Raw genomic sequence first — 7,892 nt, forward strand, 5'->3', positions numbered from 1 at the left:
CTTGGGTCACATTGTTACCCTCTAAAGATAGATTGTTTGATGCCTTTGTTAATTTTAAAAATTATGTTACTAATCACTTCAATGCTAACATTAAGGTACTAAGGTCGGACAATGGTGGGGAATACACAAGCCACAAGTTCAAAGAACATCTCTCTAGGCATGGCATTCTCCAACAAACTAGTTGTCCCTATACGCCTCAACAAAACGATGTGGCCGAGAGAAAGAATCGACATCTTATGGAAGTTGCACGATCAATGATGTTCCATTCACATGTGACAAAGAGATATTGGGGTGATGCCGTGATGACTGCATGTTACTTGATCAACCGGACACCGACCAAAGTTCTTAACGACTTGTCACCATTCGAGGTATTAAACAAATTTAAACCGTCTCTCGATCACTTACGCGTCTTTGGTTGTGTTTGTTTTGTGTTAGTGCCTGGAGAGCAGCGAAGTAAGCTTGATGCTAAAAGCACAAAGTGTATATTCATGGAGTAGTACCGTCTTCACAACCTGTCTTGCGAAGGAGTGAACGTGTTAAAAATAAGCGCGTCTACTACAATAGTCAAGCCGTAGCTCACCCTATCCAGGCCGTTTGTTCGCTTGAGCTGCTTCCGGGTGATCACCAAGATTTCTTTGGCCAAGTTGATGCTCACTGGGTTCCCCAAACCTATGACGAGGCTAAGAATCACAAGGAATGGTTAGACGCTGTCAAAGATGAAACCGGCGCCATGATCCGGAACCACACTTGGGATGAAGCCAATCTTCCCAAAGGCAAAAAGGCTGTCAGCTCAAAATGGGTCTTCACCATCAAGTTCTTAAGCACAGGAGCCATTGAACGACATAAAGCTCGGCTGGTCGCACGTGGTTTCACCCAAATGTATGGCGCAGACTACACAGAGACTTTTGCACCGGTGGCCAAACTCCATACGGTTCCGTTCGTGCTCTCTCTTGCGGTCAATCTCTCATGGGACTTATGGCAAATGGATGTCAAAAACGCGTTTCTTCAAGGCGAATTAGACGAGGAATTTTATATGACGCCTCCTCCGGGCCTTGAAGACTTGGTTGCTCCCGGGAAAGTCTTGCGGCTTCGTATGGCTATCTATGGCCTCAAACAGTCTCCGCGTGCCTGGTATTACAAACTGAGCTCCACCCTCAAGACTCAAGGCTTTCAAAGATCGGAGGCCGATGACATCATTGTGACTGGAGATGATAAGGCTGGAATTCAAGCCACAAAACAATCCTTCAAATCTGCCTTTGATATTAAGGACCTAGGGGAACTCAAATACTTTCTAGGCATTGAAATATGTCGATCTCTGGAAGGGCTCTTCCTTTCCCAACGAAAGTATACTCTTGATTTGTTGGCTGAAACGGGAAAGCTTGGCGTGTCTCCGGCTCCTACGCCACTTGATGAGGACTACCAGCTCAAGCGAAAGGGGGAGAGCATTCGGGAAAAAGAAGGCAAACCAGAGAACCCATGGACGAGCCATTCCCGGACGTCACGCGTTATCGCCGGCTTGTAGGTAAGTTAATATATCTTACCATCACACGACCTGACATATGTTATGCTGTGAATCAGGTCAGTCAACACATGAAGGCTCCAAGCAAGTATCAATGGAGCATGGTCGAGACGATTCTAAGCTATCTCAAGGGCAGTCCGGGTCAAGGCATTTGAATGGGCAAGAACGATAACACCGAGATACTGGGTTATTGTGTGTGGACTACAATGGAGATACATTGGATAGAAGGTCAACCACTGGATATTGTACTTTCTTTGGTGGAAATCTAGTCACATGGAAGTCAAAGTAGCAAAAGGTGGTATCTTGTTCAAGCGCTGAGGCCGAGTATCGAGCGATGAGGAAGTTAACAAACGAATTGACTTGGTTAAAGGGGCTTCTCAAGGATCTTGGTATTGACTCAAAGCAACCGATCACTATGCATTGCGACCATAAGGCTGCAATTCACATAGCCACCAATTCTATTTTCCATGAAAGAACCAAGCACATTGAAAGCGATTGCCACAAGGTTAGGGAGAAGATTGAAGAAGGAGTGGTATTACCGTGTCATACTCGGAGTCAAGATCAGCTGGCTGATATATTCACCAAGTCTGCAAGTTCTAAGGTTTGTGACTATATTCATAACAAACTTGGGCTTGTAGACATCACAAGACCTTGATCGACTTCTCTAATCCGTGGACAGCACACTCTTTTTCCCTTGACTTAGTTTTGTCCCATGAGGTTTTCTAAGTCAAGGTTTTTAATGAGGTGCTGCTTCACGGGTTCCAAGCTTAGCCATTACATTTGGCTAAGCTTGAGGGGGAGTATTGATCAAGGTGACCGTAGCATCCGTACCGTACGGACACCAGACCGAACTTAGCATCACATGGGCCGAATATTGGGACAAGAGGAATGTATGTGTGTGCTCGGCCCATCCAAGAGTTCTAGAATAATCTATTCTAGCCGTTGGAGTGAGAAGAGGAAGAAGTCACATGTCTTCTAAGGCAAACAGATATGTCAGTATCACCTCGGTCGCATACACCTCTCTCCTAATGTCACTATCGGTTGTTTCTATTTTGATCTTAAGAAAGTTGCCCTACTTCTATTGTCTATTTAAGGGTTGTAAGACTACATTAGTTGTATTCGATTCTAGTTGAATCTTTTCTATACTTCTCATTCTCTTTGCTCTTACTCGATCTCTCTCTATTCTAACTTTAATCTATCAAACTCTCAAAGTCTTCCGCTAATTCTAACAAGTTCTTCACCCACACAACCAGCAGCCGACCTAGAGACGACCAGAGACTCCTTTACCGCCGTCGAAGCTCGTCCTCTCTCACCTCCTCTTAGAAGCCATCGCCGAAGTCACCAATCTCTCTTTCTACTCTTTCTAGTTACTTCATACTATCTTTGCTTTGGGATCAAGTTACTTTTATGACAAATAGAGAAGTTTACTTTGAACCCCCTTTTGGTTACTGATTTGTTTTTGATGATGTTCTATATAATATCAATGTCGTTTCTTAGCATCATGAGCGAGTAGTTTTATTTGTTGGGTTCTATGGGGTGATTCAAGGGGAATTCATGGTTCGCTTCAATTAGGTTGTTAGATCTTATTTTCGGTTTGATATTAGAGTTCTTTTGGGACATCTTTATCTTAATGCATGTGCTTGGATTGATCACCAAGTGCTGATCTAAAGAACGGGAGCGCTAACCGCGTTATCCTACTTCTCCGAACTAGTGTTATACCAAAACCTTGCTCTTAACCTGCGTAAGTTGAGTTGCGAAGTTTGGTGAATGTATCGAACTTGTTTAACTAGCTGGTTGACATGCGTCGTTGCCTGCGAAAGTTGAGTAACGGAGTGTGAAGACTTTAGACTTTCATTCTATGAGAATAGCTTGTTAGTTCATTAGTGTTTCGTAGTTGAGAACCTAGACCAAAAATTAGTATTTACTTGTTAAATCTTACACTTAATATTTCTTAGAACCATGAAAACCCTAAGATGACTCCCAAAATGCCCAACACCTTAATCTTATATTTTCAAACCGCTTTTATTTACTTTTATTTTCTTGCAATAGATATTAGGAAAACCAAAATCCCAATCTCTTATTTAGTCTTAGCCATAGTTCTTTCTCTTTTAATTCAATTTGTGTTTGTTATTACTCTCTGTGGGATCGATCCTAAAATACTACAATTGATTAACTGTGCACTTTCAGTCATCGTATAGTCTTTTCAGGTAAAATATTTGGAGTGAAATTCTACACACATCAATATGCTAGCAGATAAGATGTGATCAGAACAATAGTCAAGCCAAGCAATAATAGGGATTTTGACTAACAACCTAAATTGGACAGAAATAAGAAAAATAAAATAAGAACCACTCAACCTACGCACAGGATGCAAGCAATCGAGTACCGGATCGAGTAGGTGGTCGGATAACAGGACAAATCAAAAACACAATGAAGAACAATCTGAGGCTGATCACGAAGCTAATGATCTAGTACCAGTTCGGGTAGTGGGTCGAGTTGATGTAAAACTGTAAACAATCAAAATACGAAAGCTCCTAAGGATGGGGTAATAGGTTCACAAGTACTCCTAATCGATTTGGGATGCCTTACATGCCTCAAGCATTATATTCCCTAGGCAATGAATCTCTATATCTTGCAAATCCACTCTCGTGGTAGAAACAATCAACCCTAATCACTTCCTTACCCAACTCTCGATGGAGAAACATGACTAAGCAGCCATTAAGATCCGATTCATTATTGCCAATAAATTCCTTACTCATTTAATCTCTTAGGCTAAGTGAGTAAATCTCTAGCATAGGTTAATTCAAGCAATTCATTGAACACCTCTCGGTGGTGATTTGCCTAGGATCTAGACTCAACCTCTCGGTCTGAACCTAGCATTAAGAACACCTACCCAAAAGGGAAATTTCATAATAACAATCAAGCTAAAACATCCTAACCGATTAAGAATACTCACTAACCTATCCCATCCCTAGAAACTTCAAATCACTACTCAGATCTCTTGTTAATCGAAAAAGAAGCATAAACAAACAAGAGATTCATAAAGTAAAAATAGATGATATATTGAAAAAGGAATAAAGACGTAGTGCACAATTGAAGTGTATGAATCGCAAAAACAGTAGATTGTAGAAATCCTAATAAGACTTGTAAAGTAGAATATCGCTCTCTCTCTCTCTCTCTCTCTCTCTCTCTCAGTAGCTCTCGCTCTCTCGTTTGTGAGTGTTTGCGGCTTGCTGGGCGAGAAAATAAGGAGGGGGTTTATATATGGAAACCTCTTTGACCTAGCCGCCTAGCTCTGCCCGAAGGTCTACACGAGGCTAGTGGTCGGGTGCCTCCTCAGGTATGGCTTGGAGTTGTTCCTCTTGCGCCCAGATCCTCTTGATCGGGTTAAGGTTCTGACTGTTCTTCTTGCACGAAAACTCCATCGGGTACATGCTCGGGTTTCACCTCATTCTTGCTCTTTTTAGGCTCCAAAGCACCTGTTTTCATCCAAAATGCACAAATGCAACAATGCAGCACCCTAAATAACCTAAATGCAAATTCCTAAGGTTAAAGACCTAAAAATGCTAAGGTTAGGCTATATACCATGCAAAACATGGATAAAAAGATGCCTAAGAAAGTGTAAATTAGAAAGTTATCAACACCCCCAAACTTCTCTCTTGCTGGTCCTCTAGCAAGAAAGTAAGAGGATGAGGTTTGAAAGTGGGGACTCATACCCTCATAGTACCAAGCAAAGGATTTAAGCTATAGTCCTTAAAGATAGTTTAAAGGTTCTAAGATCAATCAACATACAAATATGCTTATCACCATGCATCGATCTAGTTCATCCTCCAACTAACAGTAAAGACTTGCAATTCCAAAGAACATCTCTTTCACATTCATTAAAGTGTTTGGCGAATTCTTGTAAATGGAAAGTGAATCAAGCTCAATCGGTTTTTAAGGGTAAGGCTTTTGGAGGTAGGTTTCAAACAATGTTTTCAGGTGGCTTACTCTCGAAAGAAGGAATGCTAGACAGTTGTGAAAACTATCGAAGATTGAGAAAAATTGGGGCATACAAAGCTTAACTCTTGATGATCTACCCTTTTCTCATTCCCTTTCTTTTTATCGAATACCCTACAATAAAACTGCCTACAACCTTGATCTTAACTCCTTTTTTTTTTACAATCCCTAAGTTATTAACTTTGAACAGCTAGCTCTCTTTTACAACCCTTTTTTTTCTTCGCTATATTCCTTTTTTTTCTTTTTTTTTTTCTAAGAGATTATAGCAAGACTTTTCTCTCTTTTTTTTTTTTTTTACTTAGAGACTTAGAGCTAAATAAACTGAACCTTAGGGACTTTCTTCTTTTTATTTCTCTTTTGATCCTCAACCCAACCCCAAATAAATATGTTAACCACCTATATTTCAAAACCGATTCTATTAGCTAGTTCAAATGGTGCTAAACTTAGCTAAAACAAGAGCCAGTTTGCTGTCGTTCTCAATACTCTCAAGGTTTCACAACCTATAGCACTATAAAAACTGAAAAGGCCTCACTCAGCAAATCACAACAAGGCTTGAAAGAAAAGGTTTGGGTTCAAGGGTAGGAAAAACAATTCGGGTTAAATGAAAAGATTGGCAAAAATGGAGTGTTAACCCGAGTTTAGAGTCACCATGAGCGAGCATTCAAGTTCCATAAGCAAGATAATTGAAGTTCATGTTAAGTCCAAAAATATAGAGATGCTACAATGTTCAAGCAAGTTTCACACAAGTGGAAGAGGCTTTCAAAAGACACAAGGTTTTAAACAAAGATTCCTCATTTTTTTTTCCAGAGATTGATCAAGCAACAATGACCTGTGATTAAGGGCTATAACTTCAATCCTAAGGTTGGACTTTAAACAAGATGGTTTTAATCATTGCCCCCTAAAATGCATATGCAACAGCCCTATATGAAACAATCTAGACTCGATCCTATAATGTAAATGCACCTACATGAACACTTTTTTTTTCTTATAAAAAAATTTTTCAATTTTTTTTTTTTGGGATTTTCTATGCAAATAGATGCAGATTCAAATGAATAAAACTAGTATGCACAAAATTTGAATGAGAAAATAAGAAAGTAAAACACAATGTTAAATACATTTTAGGACCCTTCCCCAAACTTAAATTACACAGTCTCTGTGTAAATAAGAGTTGGAAAAAGAATCCAAGAATCACAAAATGAAAGAAAATAAATGCAATGTTATTTACAAAGTTTTGGACGAATGTGGTACCTCATGAGTTGGTGAAGAAGGAGGTTGTAGCAGCCTCCATGCTCGCCAAAGTGTACCCAGGGTTGTCGCTGGCTTCATCAGGTTCCGGGGTTAGCTCATCAGAGAGCTCATTAATGTTCACGGATGACTTGCTCGGACCAGCATCCGAGGGGTTGTTCGTGTATGGCATCATGTAGCTCACCCGGCACGGCATCGGGTACTATGATGGATATGGTGGGAATAGCCCAGAATGGTCACCCGAATAGCTGCTCGAAGGATGCATCGGATAAGGCATTGGATACGGCATCTAGTTAGGCTGAGGGTGGCCCGAGTAGAAACCCGAGGGCGGCATCGTGTACCCCGTCGGGTGAAGTGTCGAATAGGCATCTGAGTTGCTTCTCCGGGATCTATCGGGTCTGGTGCCGTCCTCCTATGCTCGTGGCTCATATGAAGAAGCCCTATGAGATTCTGCTGGTGCTAAACCCCGGATTCCTCCTAGCGGTCTGCTCCTCCCCATCCATGTGGGTGTGTGGTCTGGAGTGGGACCTAAGGCACATCTTGCCTTGTATTGAAGCTCCTTGATCTAACCTCCAATTACCTTGACCGTACCGGTAAGATCCTTTACTTTCCTTGCCAGGAACTTGTTCATCCTCTTAACCAACTGATCCTGTTATGTGCCTCTCTCACCCCTACTGGCTGCTTCTGGGAGCAAACATACTCCTCAAAATCATACTCCTCTGAGTCTTCTCCCTGCCCTTGCCTTCTTGGCTCACTCTCTTCAGCTCCAGATTCTCCCTCGGGGTTGTACAGTGCCTCTAATGGAGGTATGAAGTCTTTGTTCGCTCCTAGCCAAATTTTCATGGCCATGACGTTAGGCAAGATCATCTGAGTAGCTCCAACCGTGGGGTGTACGAACTTGAAGAGCAACCTCTCATTTTGCTTCTCATAAGCCAAAAATCTTGCCAGTGTGAGATACTCAACGTCTAACCATCTAGGTTCGTGTACAACCCCTTTGAGAGGCTTGTCGCAAGCCACTAAGATTGGCGTAACCAACCCTCCTATGGAGATCTCTCCAGATCCATCTCGCCTCTCAGTTTTCATGGCCCAAGCCTTCAAATACAGGAACTGGTCGAGCAATACAAAGACA

The sequence above is a fragment of the Camelina sativa genome, chromosome 2 (assembly GCF_030686135.1).
Source record: "Camelina sativa cultivar CO46 ecotype springtype chromosome 2, ASM3068613v1".
Classification (NCBI taxonomy): domain Eukaryota; kingdom Viridiplantae; phylum Streptophyta; class Magnoliopsida; order Brassicales; family Brassicaceae; genus Camelina; species Camelina sativa.